Raw genomic sequence first — 25,229 nt, forward strand, 5'->3', positions numbered from 1 at the left:
CAGGACTGTGCCAGGCCAATGCCAGGAGCTGGGAGATTGTTCTGAGTCTCCCATGTGGGTGCAGGGGTCCAGGGGCTTGGGCTGCCTTCAGCTGCTTTCTTAGGTGCACTAGCAGGGAGCTAGACCAGAAGTGGAACAGTTAGACTTGAACTGATGCCCATATGTGATGCCAACAATGTTGCCCTGAAAATCAGCTTTAAACAGTCGCAGACCCAGAGAATGGGCCCTCTTAGTTCAGCAACCAAAATTAAAACTTTTTTCTCAATAGCCATTTCTTTCTGCACCTTCCATTTTTCTTTCTGCTCACTTATTTTAGAGGCATTAGGATAACTAGCTGGGAAAGAGAGACCCAGGGAAAGAAGAGAAACCAACCTTGAAAAACCATTAGCTATTGGCTTGGTCCTATCTTTAAATAAGTTTTCAATATACAACTAACTGTTCTAATTTGTAAAGTGAGAATGTAGTAAGTTAAAGGAACTATAAGGATACTTGAAGCTCTGAGAGATTGGGGTCTGGGTAGAGACCTGATTCTTTTCTAATTTTTTTATTTAATATAAGCAAATTTAATTCATATATACAGATTTAGGAACATAGTGATATTTCCTACCCTACCTTCCCTCCTGCCCATGCTCCACCCTTCTTCCTCCTTCCTGTTATTCCCTCTCTTAATTTTATAATATTCTACTTTTAGTTTACTTTATATGCATAAGATTTATTAGCTGGAAAGTATTTTTAGATTTCTATGACTATTGTAACAAAGTATCACAAACTGGTTGCTTAGAACAGGAGAAACTTATTCTGTCATATCTGGAGCCTAAAAGTCCAAATCAAGGTGTTGCCAGGGTCTTGCTCTTCTGAAAGCTGAGGGGGAGGGGGAGGGGTGAGAATCTGTTCCATGCCTTCCCTTTGCTGTGGTGTTGCTGTCATTCCTGGGCATTCTTTGGTTAATAGATGCATCAATCCCTGTCCTGTCCTTTTCACATGTTCGTTCGTTCTCTCTCTCTCTCTCTCTCTGTGTGTGTGTGTGTGTGTGTGAGAGAGAGAGAGAGAGGGAGGGAGAGAGTGATGAACTTCAACAGAAATTCTTTCTCTGTGTCTCTTTTTTTACATGGACAGTAACGATATAATAGCACTTATATTGGATTAAGGACCTACCCTGCTCTAGGATAGCCTCATTTTAGTTTACATCTTACTTGCATGTGCAAAGATTCCAAATCCAAAAAAGTCACATTTCGGGGGTAGCAGAGTAGAACTTTAGCATATCCTTTTTGGGGTATAATTTAACCCACCACTGATATTATGCATATTTTGGTCTACTTGATACCTTTGCCTGAAATTAGAAACTATTGCTGATGTGCATCGAAGTCCCTTCCTAAATTTATTTCTAAGACATATATGCTGTACTGTCTCAAAATATCTAAGGTTCTGAGTCTAAAACAGCATTTTTAAACCTATCCCTATCAGAGATTCAGCTACTGTTAATGCCTCTGTATTTTGTCCATTTTCCTCCCAGTGCTGTTACTAGTGTTTCTTTCTCTGACATGCTCTTAGCACTTTAATGAGCAGTTGAGAAGACACACAATGGGCACTGCATTGGACTTCACATTAATCTGGTCTTCACGTGTTTTTATGTTTGTTCGTCTCTATGCATTGTTCTGTCTCCTTAGAAACACATGTGCACACTTACTTTCCTGCCAGATTCTTTCAAAATACCTCTCTGTTGTGAAATTTTCTTAGACCAAGCAAGACTGATTAGCAGCTACATGCACCAAATAAGGTATTCTGATTGACGTTTTTAAATCTCCCTTTCCTGACTGCAGTATATTTTTTTCAATACCTCCTGCTGCTTCAACACATTACATGTTTAAGGATGGTATGTTCACCAATTACTTGAAATAATTATCCCCAGGTGTTTCCTCCTCTACACTGTGCTTCTGCTAAGTCTCTTGTTGTGTATTGTTTCTCTTCAGTCTGTCACATACCCTTGCTTATTGTAAGGCCTTGCCAGGTGCTTTCTGAATGGAGTGGAGTGTTCGTAAGAGTAGATATGGCCGGTGGCTTTAAGTCAATCTTGAAGTATATCAGTATATAAAATCTTTTTCAAAGGCTTCTTCAAACTCAAATCCTTAGCAAAATCAAGGGACAACCCCGCAGTGGAGTGGTTGATGGCTCTCTTCATGCAATATATTCAATATATATACTCACCGACCTACCCAAAAACCTGAAATGGCTGTTCATTTCCTTTGTCATGCAGAGTGTGACTGCACTGGCCATCTTTGTGTTACTACAATAAAATATCTGAGGCAGTTAACTTTTTAAGGCAAAAGGGTTTATTTAGCTCATAGTTTCAAAGGTTAAAAGTCCAAATGATATTACTTAGGCTCATTGAACTCTGCCTGGCTGAATGAACTCCTGGTGAATGGCAGATATCATGACAGGAACTTATGCAGGAGTAAGCAGTGGTTACATCTTGAATCAGGAGCAGACAGAGTATGGGTGGGCCTAAATTCACCATTATAAGAGCCCTCTTGTGGGAACTCAAGAGGTCCCTTGAAAACTTCCTTCAAAAAACATCGCTATGACCTAAGCACCTCCCACTAGATCCCATCTCCCAAAGGTTCCACCACCTCCCAGGGGCACCACCCCAGGGGCCAAGTCTTCAATTACAGGAGCACTTGTGGTGGTGGTGATGTGGAGGAGGGAGGGGAGAGAAACACACCCAGTTAAGCCATATGCAACCGTAGCACTGATTAACAGAGGCAAATTACATATTGCCCAATATGTTGCGTTTAACCATTTATGGCAGTGATTATCAATGGGGTTATGCGATTTCTTTTAAAAGGAAAACACTGATAATAATGATATTGATAATTATACTGTGTAACACTTGTTAGTCCTTTGCTTGGTACTGTACACATCCTTTATATTATCAGGTCTATGAGGTAGAGAGGATTATCACTTCCATATTACAGATGGAAAATGAAGCTTTGAAGAGTTTAATTTAGTTGCTCAAGATCACACAGCTAGTAAGATGGTGTAGTGATTGCTATCATATGACTATTCTTATAATGATTACTACAGCAAATTAATCAATCTTTTTTTAACTGTTATGTCTTCAGTCGAATAACTTTTTTTAGGGAATGAATTTTAAATTCTTACCTATCTATGTGACAGGCCTTTCTGAAAAGCTATCACTAAGACTTGAATTTCTTATCCTCCAATCTGAGAATCCAGATAATGATGCAATAAAATCTTTTATAGGGTACTCCTCATGATTGTTATATGCTAAGGGAGGGAATAAAATATATTTTCATAACTTCTGACTTCTATAAAGCACTTTCCTCCTTGTTGCAGCATAGAAAATCTCTGAAATTACATCTCATAAGGAGGGTAATCTGCAGTTATTTAGAGTCATCCTACAATATCTCATTTTATCACTTTGGTGGAAAGACCCAAACTTTCATGAATATTTAAAAACCCATACTCACTAGAAGAGAGAGGAAACCGAGTTTTGATAATTGTAAATTCCATTCTGGTCTGTTGTATTGCAAGTAAATGTTCTGTCTCAACATGGCTTACATCTCTTTTGAAATGATGGAAGCTAAAGCCTTTCCTCGTTCAAGTACAAGTCTTGTGTTCCCATAACAAAAGAGAGGGTTGCAAAAATAACAAGCTAAGTGTCTGCTGCAGTCACCATGTTCTCAGCTGCAGGGGAGAGCAGACCTTTGGGGAAGTTATTTGGCATTTAAAGCAAGTGGTTCCCCAGGCAGCTGCTGGATGGAGCTGAATATTTTGTTAAATGATTTCCTTCTCTGACCTTTATTACTAATGAATCTTCTTTAAGAAGCATTTAAAGAGTAAAAAGAAAGGTTGTTATTATTAATCTCCTTTTTCTTTGCCCACAGAACCCAAAGAAATGGTGTTACCTGGCAAGAGATCTGTCCTTTACGAGAAATCAGACCAAGGTAGGAATGCTTATTTTAAATTTTTTTTCAGTCTGCTTAATTATGATACATGAAACTAGTTGGCTATCCTTGATTATAAGTTTTAGATAGTGACCTATCAAAAAAGTAAACTGTAATCTGAAAAGAGAAGGAAGGATATATGATGGTCACCACATACATAAAGTGAACAGAAATTTAAAAAATATATACTAGCTTATGAAAATATTGTTATGCTTTTTCATTTATATTAATATGAACAGGATCTTGACTAGAAAATGCGCATCCTCTTGGTTTGTAAATAATGCCAATTGTGTGTGCTGTGTACAAATGATGGACAAATGGAGATTAGACTCTTGTCAGGGTAAAGTGAGAGTTTTTCATTGATTTAAGCATTAGGTGGCTTCACGTATTTTTTGAATATGCAAAAATTTCATTAAAATTTCTAGAAAATTTCATAGAAAATGCCCTTGTTTGAAACATATATTTTCTTTGGAAAGATTGAATTATATCATACAGCTGTTGAAAGCATGCCTGATTATGTTTAACAGATTGCATATTTAGCTGCTAAATTTTCAAATTGCCATGTGATTTATTTACATATGTTGTCCTAAGAATATGAAAACACATGCAGATATTCTAATGACATTAGTGTAAACAAAGTATTAGTATAGATGCAAATATACAATGTGTATTTTATGAAACTATCATCTCAAAAAATATTTTACAGAGTTTGAGAGAGGTTAGCATTCTGAGAATGAGACATCTGAGCATGAGCCACTTACATAGTTACAAAGATGTGTGTGTCTATGTAGATGAACATATATAATACATTAGCTGAAATGTTTTATATGGGTGTGTCCTAATTAGAACTGACTGGGTTTTATTTTTGAAGAATTACTGAATTCCTAAATAGAAATGAATACCGAAACAAAAGTAGCATTTAAATTTAATAGGCATCAGCAGAAAACTTGATTCTGAACTTTGATGTGCAATTGAGTGTACATTTTTAAATTGAATCACAAATTGGAACATTACTACTAATTTATGGCTTTTAGCTCCTCAGAAGAGATGTAAACTTCTTGAAAATAACTTCTCTCCTTTAAAGGGAGGTTTTGAAAATGTTCTGTCCAAGTTTTATGTATGTGTACTACAATATTAATTCATTGTAAAACATTTCTAAATGGTTAATGGCTAATGAAATCAGTTGAGGGTTGTTGTTCACATAGAATTATTAACTGTAACTCCCCAAAGAGGGACATGATAATGAGAACTAATACTTAGACAATATTTGGGATTGTCTGATGCTGTGTTGTACAGTGTAAACAGATAAGTATTAGAAAACTTTGTGTTGAAGAAAAACTAATGGAAGATGATACAATAGAGAAAGAGAAATGCATTGAATGAGAAGGAGCTAATTAGATAGTCAAGGCTCTTTGCACTTTGGAGTAAAAATAGCGAAGGGAGCACAGACTCTCTAGGATGCATTTGTGTGAAATTATTCCTTCTCCAGAGGTAGGTATATGCCAATATATTAAATTTATTAGGATTCTATTTAACATATGGATGGACTTATTTAGAAATAAATCTGTTAAAGGAAGATCTGGGATGAGGAAACGAAATTCCCATTAACATGGGAGAATTTCCAGCACATAACTACCCAGAGTAACAAAACTGACTTCCTCTTATCATGTTTTATATATGCAGTACCCAAAGATCAAGTGCTTTGGTGTGCCAAAACTTCCAAAGAGATTATCATCTAGGGTATGCGTGTTTTCATGGAGGGTAACAGCAGAGTGTGGAAGAATAGGTTGGTGTAGTAAAACTGATGTGATTGGATTAACAGGTATCTTTATGCAGATATTTGATGGTTCTGCATTTGATTCTTTTTAGAAAATATTTAAATTTGCATGTGATATTTTACTGCATAGTTATTGGTATCTATTAGACATAGTATTCTTAATTTTATCCTCAAAATATAGAGGTAACTTTAATTAGCTCAAAATGTCCTTCTGTATATTTTTTAAGGCTATATATTCAAGTAGAGATGTATTTTTTCAAATTGTTGAGCAGGTTTCTATATCCTGGAAATAGATTGAATTTCAGTTAAGAAAATTTCACATCTGTAAATTACTTTTTATCATTTGGGGAGTTTTATTCTTATATATAGTTTGCTTTCTTTTTATGAAGTGGCATACTAAAGATTCAGCATTTTTGGGTATACTCTAGGTTGAATCTAGGCTTAATATAAACAGAATTTTGAGAATTCAAAATGTACAGGCTAGTGTATAGTTTTATGTTTAAAGGCACTTAGGTATTGTTTACAGATAAGTTTCATCATGCTTTATTGATTCAGATAATTTTAGATGATTTTGAGCTTTAAAAGGATGATCTTGTGACATTTTAAGTGTTCATTAAAATTTTATATTTATACTATATATACTACTATACTACTATAGTAATAACAATAACAATAGAATAGTAATAACAGTAGAAATGAAAGTATAAATATTGGTTAATTAAAAAGTTAATGGCTGTGAATTTAAATGGGTTAGATACAATCCTAAATTTGTAATGTCTGATGCAATTCTCAAAATGTTTGTTCTATCCTATGCTTTAAAGTGACAATCATAACAACTGCCAGGTATGTTCCCAACTGGTTTTTTAACTGAAACCACAGAATAAATCTTAGATACTCTCATGCAGAAGTGATTAAAAGCATTCCTTAAAGAGAAGCTTATATAAGAAGGAACTGTTAGAGTTTTTAAGACTACAGTTAGTTTAAGAATGCTGTTACAGTTTTTAAGTGGCTTTGGTGGTTTTATAATGTTTGTCAGTTACAGTAGCTCTTGTTCTACTAGACTTTTCTAATACTAACATTGAGATGCTTTATGTTTTTGAAATTTTATGAAGATCCCCTAGGGTTATAAATCATAACATTTTGTAGAATTGGCTCCTGCTAATGTTTGTGTTTTTCCATCCATTCCCTACCTATATTTCTTACCTTATTTATTTCTCTAATTTACCTACATACAGTACATATTCTTGCCTTTGCTTATGCTCAAAACTCAACTCATAATACCAAGTCTTAGTTCTCCTTTATTCCAAAGTATATATGCACTTAAGGGTTCTTGTACCCTCGTCCCGTTAGAACTCTCTCCTTTAGCCTACCTTCTGTCACACTCTCATTGATGTGCATATCTTGCTTATGTTCTCATGTGTGTGCACATATGTATAAGCAGTCAGGTGCTACATGAAGACATTTTGTGAAGGATGGCCCATATGTGTGTCAATAGTCCCATAAGATTATAATACAGCCTAGATGTATAGAAGCTTATACTATCTAGGTTTGTATTAGTGCACTCTATGAAGTTCACACAGTGGCACAATTGCTTAAGGACACACTTCCCAAAACACACTATCATTAAGAGATGCATAACTGCATATGTACATAAAAAATGACACTTCTAAAAGTTTGTGGAAAATGGAATTAAAAGATTTGTCTGGTACAAAAAGCTTTAAAATCCAAACATATTTCACCTAATGCGCATTTTCTATGAACTTGCTGAATTATCTTCAGATGTAAGTTTGTCTCATTATACATATAGGTGCACATACAGACATGAGCTATATGATTGTAACAATATTTTTTCTGCATCTACTTCCACTCAGAATAAAGTAGCAAAATCTTGAATGAGTGAACTCACTGAATCTCCAGGATATCTATTGAAGCATTATTTAAAAGTCTAAAAGGCCCCATTGTATTTTGGGAGTTATAATTTAGTTATGTTTTGTATTAATTGGTACTAGCTTGAGAACCTGCTATACCTTTTCAATGAGAATAAAACCTAAATTCACCTAATTTATAAAGCACTAGAAAAATACATTATTTTCATCTAATTCAATCACCCATTGGATCTGTGCCACTTTGCATGTTATTGGAGAAATATCTAACCTGAATTACTCAACAAAGGTACTTTTGCCTAAGAGCAAAGCAGTGTCTTATGAAAAATTACCTATTATGTATCTTATATTGGAATCAATAGGAAAAGTTATATTTCTAGTATAATTTTCTAATTTGTTCTCGTATTCATTTATCAGTAATGTTTGCTAACTGTGTTCAAGGGCTCTAGCTGCAGTGGAGGTACATTAGAGCTGGAAAGTCTCTTTCACACACACGTACATACCCACATGAAAGTACCATCCATCCATTCACCCAGGTTACAAAATTGACCTTCATGCTTGCAAAAATTATCTCTGTGCTCTATTTTTACACAAATCTCAATTTCTTCTGTGTTCCTTTGTATGCCATCATTAATATGGACAGCTGAAAGCCATTAAATCCATTCCTGATAACCATTTTGTGTCCTCAGTAGTTGAATCTCGTGCCTGTGAATTCTGTGACCATTTTAAATATGTGAAATCTGAAATTGTATATGCCTAGCTCTATGCTGGAGCTTCTCTAGACAAGAATTGGACAAGAATTGGGAAAGTACCTAAATGCTAAACGTGGAAGTTGGGATAGGATTATGGTTATTTGGGAAGTTTGTTGAAATGAGCTCTTTTGGGGTTGGGGCCACTGCTTAAGAATTGGGGTTCCCAGGGATTTGGTAATTCTCAGTTAAGCTCTAAGGACATTGAGGGTATTGGTTTCTTTAAGACTTAAGCATTACGTGTTAGCTTTTAATTTCTTTAGTTTTTCAGTATTAGCATTAATTTGTTAGAATCAAGTCATGAAGCAAAGTTGGCAGAGCTAAAATAAAGGATTAGTAACATAAGATGTTTACTAGATTTTAAGTGCACACATATGAATATAGTTCCCACTCCTCTCCCCTAACACATTTTAATATTATGCCACTAGATGGCAGCAGCAACCTCCTAGGGTTCCCATGGCCTAGCAACAACAAAAAGGTACTTCATTAGAAAATCTTAGAATATTGACTACCTATTTTGGAAGTTTGCAAACTGGTTTTTGAGGTATGAGGAGTAGGGTTACAAACAAGTATTTAAATATATTTGAAAGTATTTGCTAATCAATTTCTGTATATATCTAGTAAGTCATTTGCTTCTAGTATTCTCTGTACCATGAGACGGCATGAACAATTTTTATATGTGGGATGTAATTTTTTTCAGAAATTATACTCAATACCAAAGCTCTAAACTTCTGTCTCATTACTATATGACTCATTTATGCTATTGTTTGAGTATTTCTGTTTTTGGTTTGCTTCGTTCTCTTTCTGTGAAAGTGTTTTTGGTGTGATCGCCTTTAGAAGACAGTGGTTTTAATTTGTGAGCACCCATATCTGTGCCCTGTGAACCTAGTAATGTCTAAACTCGGCTGGCCCTGTCTTCTGAGGATACAAGATACTCAGTACGTGTTGATAGATGCCACAAAATTATCTAGAGATGGGAAAACATTTCCCAAATGTTACAATACGTTTCCCAAATGTTACAATACATTTCCCAAATGTTATAATACATATCATTGTTTAGTCCTTAAAGAAGTAGGCAAAACGGACTTCAGATTTTTTTTTCTAGCAATAAATAAAGACACAGTGGTATTGGCCAGAGTGCAACAGGAAGAAATATACCTTAGATGATGTAGTTAATATCTGATTAGATCAGAGTCACATTACCAGGAAGAACCTGTCTACCCTCTTAGATTTTAGGCTGCAGAGTGAATTTTGTCATAGGTGATTGACTGCACAATGACTGAGTACTGAGCAGATTTGTAAGTGATAATGAGAAAGGAAGAGTTCTCATTTTTCCGAGGGGGGGAAAAAAAACCTCACTGCTTTAAAATGAATTTTAAAAATTTCTCAGGAAAAACTGAAGAGTATTATGAAAATAGTTCCTTTCCTGAGCAAATTCTGTGAAGGACAATTCTAATGTAAATGTTACATGCTCATCACTGTTAAGATTTTAATTTTTTTTTCTATTTGGTAGAGTGAGATAGGGCTTGCTGAACTAGTTCATAAGTTAAAGAATTCCTTTCATATTAAAGTTACATTTGAGAAGTATTGCTTTAAGTTCATAAGATTCATACTAAGTTTCTAGTATCCTGCATGTCTGTTTTAGAAGCAGTAGTTTTCCCAAGACTGTAGTTTTTATTCTTTAAGTTTACAGATAAGACAAACATCTGAATTGATGCTGCAGTTACTTGACCCATGTGATTACCTCACATGGTGCAGGTACAGGGATGAAGGGCTGTTAATAACTGGAAGACACAGTATTAGCCAAATGTTCTGTTAAGGCACACTCAACCTTGGGCCTGGTGAGGAAGCACGTAGCTGGTTTTATCTGTAATTTTCCAGGCCTTGCTTCCCATTCCAAACTCCTTAAAAGGGGTTTAGGCTGGGATCTGTTGTCAGTAATCACTTTCTGGATCATTTATAAATAGCTAAATGACAGTTGTTCATAAGGAATTTTGCATGGGAGAGGCTGCCAATTGTAAACAAGCTGTTCCAGCTCCACTTCAAGAAGCTAACTGCCATTTTCATACACATCACGGCATTTTTTCAGCATGTTCATTTGCTTGAAGATTGACATGGATTAAGTTCAAACATAGAATCCATTTCTGTTTGGGCTCTTCAAACACCTCAGTCTGACATGCAAAGATATTTTCCCACTTCTGCGTCCCATCTTTCCAATCTTGTTTCCATTGGAGATCTTACCCTGATGTTAGGTCATAGCCCATTCCGCTTGGCTAAACTCACTTGTGAATTACACATTTCTGCTTTGATGACTTCACATTTACCATTCTCTCTACCTAGAGAATGACTTTCTTCTCCCCTCCTTCAACTTATTTTGTTAAATATTTATTTAAAGAGTTAAAGATAGAGAAGAAGAGTCAGAGACAGACCTCTCATCCGCTGGTTCACTCTCCAGGTGGCTGCAATGACTGAGGCTGGACCAGACCTAAGCCAGGAGCTTCATCTGTGTCTCCCATGTGGGTGGCAGGGGCCCAGGTACTTGGGCCATCTTCTGCTGCTTTCCCAGACTTATTAGCAGGGGCTGGATAGGAACTGGAGCACCTGAGATTGGATTGCTGCTCACAAAGGATGCTAGCATTGCAGGAGGCAAGTTAACCTGCTACACATCAACAGATTTATTGTTTGGTGAGGACTCATTTTCTGGTTGGTAGATGGTGCTTTCTAGCTGTGGCCTCACAATCTCCATTGGCACTCTCTTATCAGGTCATTAATATTGTTCATCAGAGTTTAGCCCTCATTACCTAATCAAATCCCAAAGACCAATCCCCTATTACCATTACCTTGAAGGTTAGGATTTCAAAAATACGAATTTGAAGGAATATAAATATCCAGTCTGTTGTAATATCACAACAGCACTAACAGCTAGGGGCTGTTGGTACACATTTCAGTCGTCTTTTGTCATAGAAATACTGTTTAATAATAATACTCATTAGTAACCACAAAACTCATTAGCACAAGTGTACTTGTCAGGTTATCTAGGTGGTTTATGTTACTCTTAGATGAGCTTGCTCATGTATTTGCAGTCAGTTGTGGGTTGTTTTTGTTGATCTTGGCTGAACTCTGAGTTTCGTGCCTTCAGCTAAGACAACTGGATTAATTCAACTTTGCCCTACCCAGTTGGTCACCCTGCAACAGTCTATACTGTGCTTGCCCTCAGGATGGCAGCAAGAGTATAAGATAAGGAGCACATAAATACTTCTTAAGGGCTTTTGATGCCTAGGCACAGAACTGACAAAAAATATTACCTTATATTGACCAAAGTAAATCTCAAGTCCAGCGTGGAATCAAGATGGGAAATAACACTCTACTATTTGATAGGAGGAGCTACAGAACCACATCACATTTATTTAGATAGTGAAGGATGGAAAATGGTGGTAATTTTTGTAGCCTATATACAAAGATTTCCATTCTCTGAATGGAAAAAAAACACTGAAATGGGATTAAATAACTTGCTACAAGGGCAGATTGGGACCTCCATCTGGACTTTGAAAGAACCCCATTTCCCAGGACCCACTGATTTGAGAAGTGGTGGGCATGTGATGTAAACAGAAAAATTCACAGCCCAAACATGATACATTATATAAGAGAACAGGACTCTGCCTTTAGGATGAAAATTATTAGGAATGTTGATTTACAGTTACCACTCATCTGTTCTACCCTTTAGAGAAGACAAGAAGACATTCACATTTTTGAGAAACAAGACAACAACTAACAAAACAGGTTATGAATGAGGGTGGTGCGATTGCATGATTTGAGCCATTGGATCCTTTCATGCTTGAAACATAAAGCTTACTAATTTCTTAAGATAATACATTTGTTTTTTGCTATTAAATTAGTTTGACTAAGATTTCTGTCACTTGAAACCTATACAATTTTAATTATTAGAATGGTAATAGATTATTTTTTTTTTGCAATGTCCACAGCATTGTTTCTAGTCCCACATGTTCTTCTTGGTGCTCCACATGAAGAAGTGCAGACCATTTTCTCTTCCCTTGAACCTGAATGGGTTTAAGTCTTACCTGATGAGCAAAATACTGTAATAGTGATGGTATGTGACTTTTAAAGCTAGGTCATAAGGAAGATGTAGCTCCTGCCTGGGATTCCCTCTATTTTGGGTATTTCTCCTTAGAACCTGGTTTCATGTTATGGGAAAGTCCATGTCTGTCTCATGGAGTAGCCATTTATAAGGTATTGTGACTGACTCTCCTGTTAAGGTCCCAGTCAATAGCCAGCATTGTCTACCAGTTATGTTAAAGAAGACTTTTGATTGACCTAATTTCTGGCCTTGAAATAACCCAGGGTGAGTGGAACAGAGGTAAGTTACTGCTATGCCCCAAATCCAGATTCATGAGCTAAACAAACGTCACTATTCTAAGCTACTGAATTTCAGAATAATCTGCTAGGCAGTCATAGATAACTGCAATACCAGGATTATGTTCTGACCTTCAAGCTCCTTGCTAAGGTTTTCTTCTCTCACTCAAACACCTCTGGATCCTGCTCCCACCATTTACTTTGGTTCCTACCATTTAGTTTGATTCACCATGTAGATATGAACATTTTGCATCAATTATTTTTTTTCCTTTTTTTTATTATGTAACTTCTCTTGGATGGGAATGGGCTAGGAACACTTAGTGTTGCTCCTGGTACTCTGTTAAAAGCCTGAGAGCAGTCATATGGGATGCAGGCACTGCAGGTGGTGGCTTTACCACCTTTTACACCGGCCTCGGGTGTACTTGTTTCTAAGTGTTCTCATTCTTTTATAAGGTTGAATGCTTACAGCCTGCACACATACTATTTCAATGTCTAAGTTGGGGTATCTTTCCACTAGGTTTAACTTCTAAGTTATCTGGGGGAGCTTCCCATTAGAAGAAGCACAGTACAAAAGGATTTTCTTCATCTTTTGGTAACTAATTACATGAGGGAAAGAAATTTTGTGTTTTGTCAAGATAATCTCATGTATTTTCTATCTTTGGGTTTAGAAAACTGAATGTTAAGAATTGATTTTTAATATCTTTTAAGTGTATATTTCTACTAATCAAATATTAAATATACTTAATATGTAATAAATATATTTAAACATAAAAAAAGCCTGGGAAACCTGACATATTCTACTCCCACTCTCTGATATTGTCTAATAAGATAGTCACCAGACATATATAATTATTAAATGAAAAAAATTAAATTGGTAATTCTTGTCATTAGCTACACCAGTAACATTTCAAATGCTCACATCTACATGTGTCTATTGGCTAACATATTGGCTAACAGTGCAGAATTATAGAATATTTCCATCATGTCACAGTTCTATTGGGTGGTGATGCTCTCTGATTTGCAGTTCTTACAGGTGGTCCAAGGCTAAATCCTTTAAACATCAGGATATTGTAGTAGAAAGCTTTTGAACATGAACTTTTTTTTGACAGGTAGAGTTATAGACAGAGAGAGAAAGATCTTCCTTCCATTGGTTCACTCCCCAAATGGCTGCTTCGGCCAGCACTGCACCGATCCGAAGCTAGGAGCCAGGTGCTTCTTCCTGGTCTCCCATGTGGGTGTAGGGGCCCAAGCACTTGGGCCATATTCCACTGCCTTCCTGGGCCACAGCAGAGAGCTGGACTGGAAGAGGAGCAACCGGGACTAGAACCCAGCACCCATATGGGATGCTGGCGCTGCAGGCAGAGGATTAACCAAGTGAGCCACGGTGCCGGCCCCTGAACATGAACTTTTAAGAATCTTGTCTGCCTTTCCTAGGTATGAGCTTTGGGAGAAGACAAAGATGAGAATTTCTACTGCAGTTAATAGGGTTATATTTCATTTACATACACATGAAAAGTGTGACTTTCGTAGCCTTCTCTACATTCTTTTCATAATCCCTGGAATAGGAGAACAATGTTTGACTTTCTTAGCTATAGTACTTCCCTTTCTTCAATCCTGCCTGACTTTTAGAACAAGTCAATTCACAAAAGTTATCCTACTTACAAATGCTATCTCTCTGAAAACACTTACAGACCCTGTTCTTCCAGCAGAGAGTCTTCATGAGCTTGCAGGACTCCTGTTGACTTGAAAGTGAACTCTGGCTATAGAGTGGCTATTATTCCCTTAAATAGAAAAATAATAACTTCAAGGCAAATGGTTCTTTATTTTTTCTAGGTGTAAGTTTCCTTAAAAGCTTGTTTATTGATTTTTCTAGTAACAAGTGAGCTTGCAAGCTAGAAAAGAAAACATATTGAAGCAGGAAAATAATATCCATGACCAACATGTGTATTCATCAGCTTTATCACATTTGTAATCGGTCACCATAGGGCTGTGAAATTAAAAGCACCACAAACCCCAATTCCATTTTTTAAATGTTGTTATAGAGTCCATAGAATTTAGCTGATCAGAAGGAAAAGCAAATACTTAAACTTTCAAGCCAGGTCCCATTCCTGTTAAATATGGCTGTCCTGGACTGATGACAGTTTGTGAAGAGAGTGCTGTAAGTATGTGAACAGAAGAGAACATGAAATGAAGCCTGGGAAAGGAAAAAAAAGCCTGCTGCTTTTGTCTCTACTCAATCTATCACATTGCTCAAGATACTCTCCAGTAACACTGTTCCTAGAGGACGATATTTTCCTAAGTTTCTGAGCCATGTGATATCCCTTCAAAAAGATCCTCTAATCAGATAATTTTGGGAAATGCTGAGTTTTATATCTCCCACTAGTAATTTTATGTTGCACATTAAAATATTAGTCTTTGAGAAATCAATCTTTTTTAACTTTGTTTAACCCAGCGTTTCCTAAAATTAGTGTACCATGAAAGCTTTTTATATTTTAAGTTGTATTTTATGCAATGCTCTTTGCATCCTGTGATACTAGGATTCAGTCAAAACTCTTTATGAAATGCTGCTTTAGAATAAAGTTTTATTTCTAAAGAGGGCTCGTTTTGTAGCACGTAAGCTACCAGCAAAGGGCTGCACTTCAATCCATCAACATTCTTTCTGACAGATTAACTTTCCTAAGTGTGCAGGATCCTAAAACTTTGAAGGTGTAGGAAAGCCCAGCACAGGCAATGTTTCCTAAAGAGAGCTGTTCCAGGGACTCCCTGGAAGCTCAAGAACCACCAAACCTATTAGATAGGGCAAGGCTTCTCTTGGGACATGAAACTTTCAGAGCTATGTTTCTGGGAAGATCGATATTAGACAGTATCAAATAGGAGATGACAGATGAAGGAACATTTTACGAGTGTTGCATGACTCACAGTATTCAATCGCTTTCTTCACCTTCTAAAATAACGTTTTCACAACAGTAGTCTTTTCTTATTGTTTCTACTTTATAACCAATCACTTTTGTGTCCAAAGCAGTTTCCCATTTACCTTCATTCTGGTAGAACACCTTTTTCTCAGATAACCATTTATTTTCTGTTTGCCAAATAGAGTGGGCTCTTCCTGTATAAAGTCACTGGTTTCTATGATTGTGGATTCCATTCAAATTCTTTTGACTTCCACATTTGTGTCTACTGCCTGGACAACATTTTGGTTTAACATTGTATTCCCAGAGACATCTCAAACTTACATCCAAAGTTGATCTCATAAACTTGTACTATAAATTTCTTCCTCCTATGATCAACAACTATCACCTAGCTCAGAAACCTGAGAATGGTGATTGATGTTTTGCTATTATTCTCTGGACAGTCTGTCACCAAGTTCAATCTGATTTTGATGTTTCTCAAGATACTTCAACCCACAATCCCGATTTCCCTGCCCCTTTCTAGGTTCCAGCAAATCACTTGGCCATAGAGCCAAATATCAGCTCTTCCTCCTGATGCCTGAATGACCTTGGGTCTGTTTGCTATTCTCTTGTGCTTCTTCACCTCATCTGTGAGGTGTGGATAGTAGTAACACTAAAGAGAACGTTGTTGTGACTTTGTGACAATCACATGAGGATAAAAGATGGATATTGAAAGATAAAAGATGGATATTGTCTCCCTGGGAGCAGTATTCATTATTAGGAAAAATCTGAATTAGTTGATATTTGTATAGGAATGAATAACTTTTTAAAATGCTAGAGTGGAGAATAAAAATAACAGCAACTAAAATTGTGGTTGGTTAGAGTTCATGAGAAAATAATTCATTAATATTTTGGGCAATTCTGGACTATTGGTAGGAAAATAAAAGAAGGAAAGTGAACTCTTTTTACTACCAGTTATACCAATACAATTGATCGTGTGTGTGGTGGAGTAGATTTTTAAAAACAGAACCCAATGATAGCAGGTCATGTACATTTGTATTATCTGTCCACCAGAGCTACCATATAGGCGTCTGCCTCTTGTAGGGTCAGCCAGCAGGAAATTGATGAGGCAAATGTCTTTACCGCTCATGATTTATTTTTTAATTCATATCAATATCACTTATTTCTACTTAATCACTATCTTAGTCTGTTCTTGCTATAATAAAATACCTTTTACTATGAAATTTGTAAAATTTTTTTTTTGACAGGCAGAGTGGACAGTGAGAGACAGAGACAGAGAGAAAGGTCTTCCTTTTGCCGTTGGTTCACCCTCCAATGGCTGCCGTGGCCGGCGCACCGCGCTGATCCGAAGGCAGGAGCCAGGTGCTTCTCCTGGTCTCCCATGCGGGTGCAGGGCCCGGGGACTTGGGCCATCCTCCACTGCACTCCCGGGCCACAGCAGAGAGCTGGCCTGGAAGAGGGGCAACTGGGACAGAATCCAGTGCCCCGACCGGGACTAGAACCCAGTGTGCCAGCGCTGCAGGCAGAACATTAGCCTATTGAGCTGCGGCGCCAGCCAATAATAAATTTATTTCTCACAACTCTGGAAGTTGGGAAGTTCAGGGCCCAGCATGAATTAGATATGGGGGCTTACACATCCTTGCTGCTTTCTTGCATGGTAGAAGAGGCAAAGGGGACAAATAGCTCCCTGGCACCTCTTTTGTAAGACAGCTATCCATGCAGGCTCCACACTCATAATTTGGTCACCTCCCACGGGTCCTACTTCTTCTACTTTCACATTGTGATTAAGTTTCACCATATGAATTTCAAGGGGACACATTCTGACCACCACAATGGCTAGCAATATTTTTAAAACAATATTCTGCTAACAGAGAACTGTATAGAGTAGCACATATTTTTTATGTGTTATCTCAGGCCTATCGTAATCAGAAGAACACCTGATTAATGATAGTCACTCATTCTGTTAATAAATATTGCTCTCCTTCTAAGGGACATTAATTCTAGATGCTGGGAACATAGCTATTTACGTAACAGACTGAAATCCCTGTACTGCTGGATCTTATGCTCCAGTAAAAGGAAACATAGTAGAGAAAACAAATATGTGTATAGTGTTCTAGAAAAGGGTTATAGAGAAAATACAGCTGAGAAGGGGGAAATGGCAGCTTGTGGCAGCTGTAGAGTTACAAGTGTAAATATGGAGGCTTAGAAGTTTTCACTAAGAGTCCATTTGAGTGAAGATAAGGAGGAGGTCATGGTCCCAGGGAATGGCTTTACAAAGCCAAGAGGTGATATGGTTTCCTTTCACCAGGGTTACTCAGGCTACCCTTTGAGAATTGACAGAAGAGACTGGTCATGGTCATCAGGCTGTTGTCATTAAACTTTAAATAAAATGGCAAGAGTGGATGTTACCAGGATGGTAGTTGTTAGAGTTCTACATGGTAGAGGGAAAATCCAATCCTAATATATGTGATATTTCCAAGCTCCATGCTCTAGTTTGCAGAAATTCCAGTATTTTAAGAGGAGACTGAAGAAGACAAAGGGAACAAAACAAAGAAGCCCTAGAAACACCAGAGTGATAGATAGGATGATAATCATTAGAAAGTGATATCTGAGAAGTACTGGCAATACAAATTTTAAGGTGTGAACGGTGTTCAGACAGCAGGGAATTCAACCATGAATGTATCTGAAAGGGGTGCATCAAATTTTACAGAGAGAAGGCCAATGATGAGATAATCGAGGAATTTTAGCAAAGTTGCTGAAGCAGAAACAACAGATTGAAATTAAAAGGTATAGAAAGAATATGGACTCATCATTCATGAAGCTTGATAGACACAGATGGCTTTCAAAATATTTTTTCACCACATCCACAGTATGAAATACATTTTAGGTGATAATCTGCACATGCCCACACATACCCCATATACATAGATGAAAATAGTATTTTGTGTCATAGTTCTATGTGAGAAAGATACTCTGACCTTTTCCATTCTTTTCCTTATAATTGCTTTTTAAAAATGCTTGCCACAATGCAAAAAAAAAATTTGATTTTACAACCCACCTTCAAGTCTTGAATCACAATTTGAACACTGTGATCGTGGGCTATGACTGAAATAAAGGATTAGCTCTTTCAAAGGTGGAGAACATCTAGCCCACAGACCATATAAACCCATGAAGTCATTTGGTCTGGCCCTGTCAAGGCAACCTCAGCAGGACTCAAAATTCAATAAATCTTTAGCTGGCTGATTTTTAAGCTGATAATTTTTATCTCTGAAAATGATGTTATAGATATAGAAATGACCCTTGGCAGAAAAAAAGATTCCCTAACCCTGTGACATGATTCAATGGCCACATTCTCTACAATGTCAGGTAGTATGATATCTTGCCATTGTACTGAAACTTTCAGGAAAACAAAATTCCTTTAAAAATTAAGTGTTTAATCCTTCATTCTATAATTACAAACTAGAAGTCAATAGGGGAGATAATCCAAACCTATTTTAAAGTCATTAAGACAGTATATAGCTAAAAGCATTGGATGTGCTCAGAGTCAAGTGTTTATTGGAAAAAACAAATAGACTGAGATACAAGCTTCTCACTCTGCTTTTATTCTGTCACTGTGATAACTGAGCTGGAGATGTGTGGCCTAGGGCAGAGTAGTTTGTGCTGGGGAACCTTGACCTCAGTTGAAATTTCTGAATGGAAATGGTTGCCAGATACTAGAGCCTGATAAACACGTATCCAATAAGTAAATGGAATGAGGTAATGTTCTTTAAAGAAAAGTTAACATCCTTCAATAAAAATAACTATTTCCTATGGCGATGTAAATCTATGCTATCACAATATAGAGCTGATAGAACTGGGTGAAAACTCTAAAGGAATTGAGAAGTGAGCAGGGGCAAAAGTGCTTCCAAGATCAAAAGATTTTTTTTCCCCCCCGCCGAGAGGGGACTGTTAATAAATTGAGTAGGAAGATTTACTTAAAGATCAGAGACAGAAAAGAGGAAGAATGAGGAACAGTATATGGGGGACAGGTGTGAGAATCCCACTTAAGATTCTTTTCTACTCTGAGGATGAATGGTTCCAATTATAGCTAAATTTGTAGAATGAAATGGGAAGATGAGGTTGTTGATGAACATATGTGATTTTCTTTATGGATAAGCAATCAGTATCTGCTGGAAGTGAGAGGGTATATGTTGAGAGCGCTTGGTGATACTATTGACATGCTGAACAACTAATTGAGTAGATGTTGACTTAAGGAAACAGCAATTGAAGGACATGCAATTAGTAGTCCTATATCCACAGTTTCAATTCTGCCTTCTTATTGGTTTACTGCTAAGGTCCTGAATTGGTAATTCACAGGAGCCAGACAGGGCCCATAGATTTTTGTTTGTTCTGTATTATTTTAATAAACCGAGATTTAAAATGAGCTTCATATGCAAATTTTAGATTTCCAGACTTAAAGAACCAGTCAGAAGATCTGGAGCTAATTCACTGAGGTTGAGCAATTGCTAGTTTCCTTAAAGAAGGCATGTATACTATTGCTTGCTCAGCCCCATCCATTAAGCAATCTGCATTTACACAGTACCCATATCACTCACTCATGCTGCTGGTCTGGCCCCTGTAGGCATATGAATGTGAGATCCATGCTTTAAATCTGAGCTGATGGGATTTGTCTTTGAAGTAAGTACTAAAGGCAGCTTCACTTAGTTAGCCTTAGCCTGCTATGATTGCAGCTTAATGGATTAATGGTTTTTAATGTCTGGCCATCAACATCTGTGACTGAGCTCTGGAAACAGATTTGTCAGCCAAACCTTGAAGAGAAAGATTTATAAACAAATAACCCTAGCCAGACTAGACAATGAACAGGGCACCCTTTCCAGTTTTTAAGGCCATTAGGCAGATTAAATTGTTACTTCTTTACTGATACTGCCTCTGAAAAATTGTTACAAAATCTGTTATTGGGAATATAGGTAATATTGGAAACATAGAAATATCTGGAAATATAGATAAACAAGATACTTTTCCCTCCCTCATAGAGCCTAAAATCCAGAGTGGAAGTTCAGGTAACTTAACAATTACAATAGTGTTCTACTCTGAGTATTCCAAAGTACTGTGAGTATGTCTTGCCTAGGGTGCTAGGGACTGAGTATTGGCCAGGCAACATGGAGTGAGAAAGAGATCCAGAAACGAAGGTGGTATTGCAAAGTCTTTAGGTGTGAGATCATGAAGTTCGGGGGAGCCAGAAGGCAATTACCTATTACTGTAGGAGGAGGCAGGTGTAAAGTATAAGAGTTTCTGCTGAGAGTGACAACGACAGGTCTTGACAGATTAGCCATCTTTTTTTTTTTTTTTTTGACAGGCAGAGTTAGAGACAGAGAAAAAGGTCTTCCTTCTGTTGGTTCACTCCCCAGATGGCTGCTATGGCTGGCACGCTGCACTGATCCGAAGCCAGGAGCCAGGTGCTTCCTCCTGGTCTTCCATGCGGGTGCAGGGCCCAAGCACTTGGGCCATCCTCCAGGAAGAGGAGCAACTGGGACTAGAACCTGGGGTACCAGTGCCGCAGGCAGAGGATTAGCCTAGTGAGCCACAGCACTGGCCCAGATTAGCCATCTTAATAGTGGATTTAGGGGCCGTAGCCGTGGTTCACTTGTTTAATCCTCCGCCTGTGGCACCAGCATCCCATATGGGTGCCAGTTCTAGTCCCAGTTGCTCCTCTTCTAGTCCAGCTCTCTGCTGTGGCCTGGGAAGGCAGTGGAGGATGGCCCAAGTGCTTGGGCCCTGCACCCGCATGGGAGAACAGGAGAAAGCACCTGGCTTCGGTGCAGCGCCAGCCGTAGCGGCCATTTGGGGGGTGAACCAACAGAAGGAAGACCATTCTCTCTGTCTCTCTCTCACTGTCTATAACTCTACCTGTCAAATAAAAAAAAATAGTGGATTTTAGTTCAGGCACAAACAGTATTCACCTGATTGTTTTAATTTTGGAACTGACTGTATTAGAGTTCTGTTAAGGAAGGTCACTCCGCTTGCATTGTGGAGAATATATGCCAAGAAGTAAGGCTGGCAGCCGGAAGTACTGTAACAGTATATCAGATGCTTACCTATTTGCCAGCATTGTCACAAGATCTTGGGTGATACCACATTTCACAATTACAGTAGTCCTAGGAGACTTAGGTTTCTAATTATCCAGTTAACACAGAGATGAAAGCTTCAGAACATTAAGTAAATTGTTTTTTAACAAAAGTATAGTGAGTAAGTGGCAGAGTTTGGGTGCAATCTCTTATGCTTTTTTTTTTTTTTTTTTTAAGATTTTATTTAGTTGAAAGACTGAGTTAGAGGGAGAGACAGAAGGAAATCTTCCATCTGCTAAGGTTTACTCTCTAAATGGCTGCAATGGCAAGGGCTTGGCCAGGCCGGAGCCAGAAGCTTCTTCCATGTCTCTTATGTGGTGCAGGGTTCCAAGAACTTGGGTCCATCTTCTGCTGATTTCCCAGTGCGTTAGCAAGGAGCTGGATTGGAAGTGGAACAGCCAGGACTTGAACTGCTGCCCATATAGAATGCTGACTTTGAAGGTGGTGGCTTTACCTTCTATGCCACAATGCCAGCCCCAATCTCTTATGCTCTTAATCATTAGTCTACATCATCTCCAGTTCTTTCTTCTGTATAATATATGGTCTAGTGGGTATAATATCTGGTCTAGGGTGGTTTAACTGGTTGAAGAGAATATCTGCTTTTGAAAGTGAGAATATGACTGGAGTGTGTATGCGTGTGTATTGAGATATGTTGGGCAAGGCGTAAGGAGCGATATTTAATAAGTTAAAAAGTGATATCTAGGATTTTGACTAGATCAATTAAGTTGATGGTGGCTTATATCTGAGATACAGGAGAAAAATAATCATTCTGTCAGAGATGATGACAAATTGAGTGAATTTGTGGGACCTAAGGTCCCATTGGGAGTGCCTGTTGTTGTCCAGCACAAAGGTATAATGCAGATTGTGATTGAGAACTGCTGGTTGTAAACATCAAGGTAGCCACCCTAACCTGGGAACGTATGCAATATACCTAAATTGGGAATAGAAGATGACTTAAGAGAAGCAATTGTTTAGTCAGAGGAAGAAAGACCCAGGGACAGATTGAGAACTGGGTTCAGAAAGAACCTGGAGAGGATGGTGGTTTCAAGAAGGAGATACAGGTCAATAAGATTCATTTCTTCTGAAATCCCAAGAATGGAGAAATTGACTGAATTTTATGATTATTCAACTGACAAAGTGATGGTTGAGAGGGCGTTTGTCAGAGAAGATGGATCAGAAGCCAGATTGCCATGAATTGAAGCAAGTGTGGGGCTAGTGGAAAGAAACAGCACAATAACGATCAAAGAGGCTGGCGCTGTGGCACAGCAGGTTAAAGCCCTGGCCTGAAGTGCCGGCATCCCATATGGGCGCAGGTTCTAGTCCCGGCTGCTCCTCTTCCAATCCAGCTCTCTGCTATGGTATGAGAAAGCAGTGGAACATGCCCCAAGTCCTTGGGCCCCTGCACCCACATGGGAGAACTGGAAGAAGCTCCTGGCTTCGGATCAGTGCAGCTGCGGCCATTGTGGCCATCTGGGGATGAACCAGCTGATGAAAGCCTCTTTCTCATCTCTACCTCTCTATGTAACTCTGTCTTTCAAATGAGTCTTAAAAAAATATCGATCAGAAACAGGGACCTGACAGTTGTTCTTTCCTTTTTGAGATCTGATGCTTGTTTCCAGCCCTTGTCCCTTTTGTTGAGGAAGAGTGTTTTTTTTTTTTTTTTTTTTTTTTTTTTTTTTTTTTTTTTTTTTCTCCCCCCGCTATTTGTTGAACTCTTTTCCTAGTACAGGGTTAAGCTTATGACCATTAAGTAAACTGAAAATAGATTTTGTAAAAATTAAGAGTGGGAATAGGAGAGAGGGAAGAAGGGTTGGAGCATGGGTGGGAGGGAGGGTGGGTAGGAATAATCACTAAGTTCCTAAATCTGTATTTAAGAAATACATGAAACTTACATAATTTAAATAAAATAAAAAAAAATAATAACTCTACATCATATTTACCTGATGCCACAGAAAAGTAGATATAGCTGCAGGGAAGGAGGGGTATTCAAAGAGGGATATGCAAATGGTAGTAGCTATGGGGCTGGTGAGAAGGAAGTCATACAGAAAAACTGGAGGATTCATTTTTAAATGAATTTCCCTATAGTAAAAGAAGGAAAGAGTAAAACTGAAATGTGTAGAAGCCAGTAAATGTATGTTTTATGACAAAATGGAAACTGTACATATGACTTCCTTTTTTTTTTTTTTTTTTTTAGTAAAGTCTTAGGGGTCACATTATCTTGGTTATAAAGGATTTAAATAACGTAGATGTCCCAGGGAGTAATTTAACCAAACTGTATGTATTTCTGTATTATTGTATTAGACCTTATTTAACCAAATGCAATGAATTTTTATAGCCAAATAGTATGGCATTTCTTTACCAATTTATTGCTGAAAAGTAGCTCTATCAAAATGGTTTCATGATATCATTTATCATGCCCAAATTTATACTTACCCATCAGTTTTTTTTTTTTTTGTTTTTTGTTTTTTGTTTTTTGTTTTTTTCCTGTAAGTGTGCCTCCTGTGTGTTTTGGAATAGGTTTCTGTGGTTTTTCTATTCTGGCCCCCTTATCTTGCCTTCCTGTTGCTTCCTGTGTTGATGAGGCCTTGAGTTCCCTGCTCTGTGGTGCATAGTTTCTTCTTTGAGCCATTCCTACTGGTGCACTCTCACTAGCTCTGGGGGTGGGAAGCACCACTTTTTGTTCTAAGGTCAGTCCTTGCTATGGCTAGTTAATTTTATTTTTGTAGCTCCCTCCACACTCTGAAGGAAATGTTCCCATATTGGGCTGCCTCAAACGTCAGAGCTCCAGAAGTTGGCCACTCTTTAAGTTACCGATCCAGTGATGCTGGCAAAGGCAGACACTGTGTAGTTCCATCCACTTCCAGTCTGACTTATCTTCCTTGCACCACTGAAATGTTTCCAGGCGCCTCTGCTCTTCCAGAGTTGGTGCCAATGCTTTCTCTTAATGGAGGGAAGGACTCCTTTTTTTTTCTTAGACTAATTCTACTGAATATTGATAACTGCAAGACTCTTTCAGGGATAACATGGCATGCTATAAGAGATTAAGCTGCCCAAAAGAAAAAGCTACATATCTATAAAACCATTAACACCAATCCTTTTGCACCAAATGTGGTGCCAAGATGGAACCCACTGCAGTCATTACTGAGTTTGGAAACTCATATACTTGTGTTCTCCTGGAGCTATTGCTCTCCCAGACTTCATAACAATCCTTTAAAGGATAATCCTCTCCTCTTTGCCCCTTATGATGTCCCCTTTGCAGAAAACCAGGCCATAATGGTACTTCATTCTAACCTTTTAATTCAACTGAATATATTGTTACTATAAGACATTTACTCATTTTTCTAAAAATGAAAAAACTGTTGTTTAAAGTCTGAGGTTTTAAATAAGACTTTTATGTGCGAGAAAGCAGCTCTGTCTGAAAGGGTCAACACCACAGGTGTCTCCTTCACA

At 37.8% G+C, this 25,229-nt stretch overlaps 1 protein-coding gene across 3 annotated transcripts in view; it reads left to right on the forward strand.

Moving 5' to 3' along the window:
• The window catches only part of INPP4B (inositol polyphosphate-4-phosphatase type II B), a 901,292-nt gene that overhangs the window by 143,487 nt on the left and 732,576 nt on the right, over positions 1-25,229 (forward strand). For all 3 annotated transcript variants that reach the window (XM_062199561.1, XM_062199562.1, XM_062199560.1), the window contains exon 2: positions 3,906-3,965. The gene's annotated coding sequence lies outside the window, so the exon portion shown is untranslated. The remainder of the gene's footprint in view (positions 1-3,905; positions 3,966-25,229) is intronic.

Source organism: Lepus europaeus, chromosome 8, assembly GCF_033115175.1.
Source record: "Lepus europaeus isolate LE1 chromosome 8, mLepTim1.pri, whole genome shotgun sequence".
NCBI classification, from domain to species: Eukaryota; Metazoa; Chordata; class Mammalia; order Lagomorpha; family Leporidae; genus Lepus; species Lepus europaeus.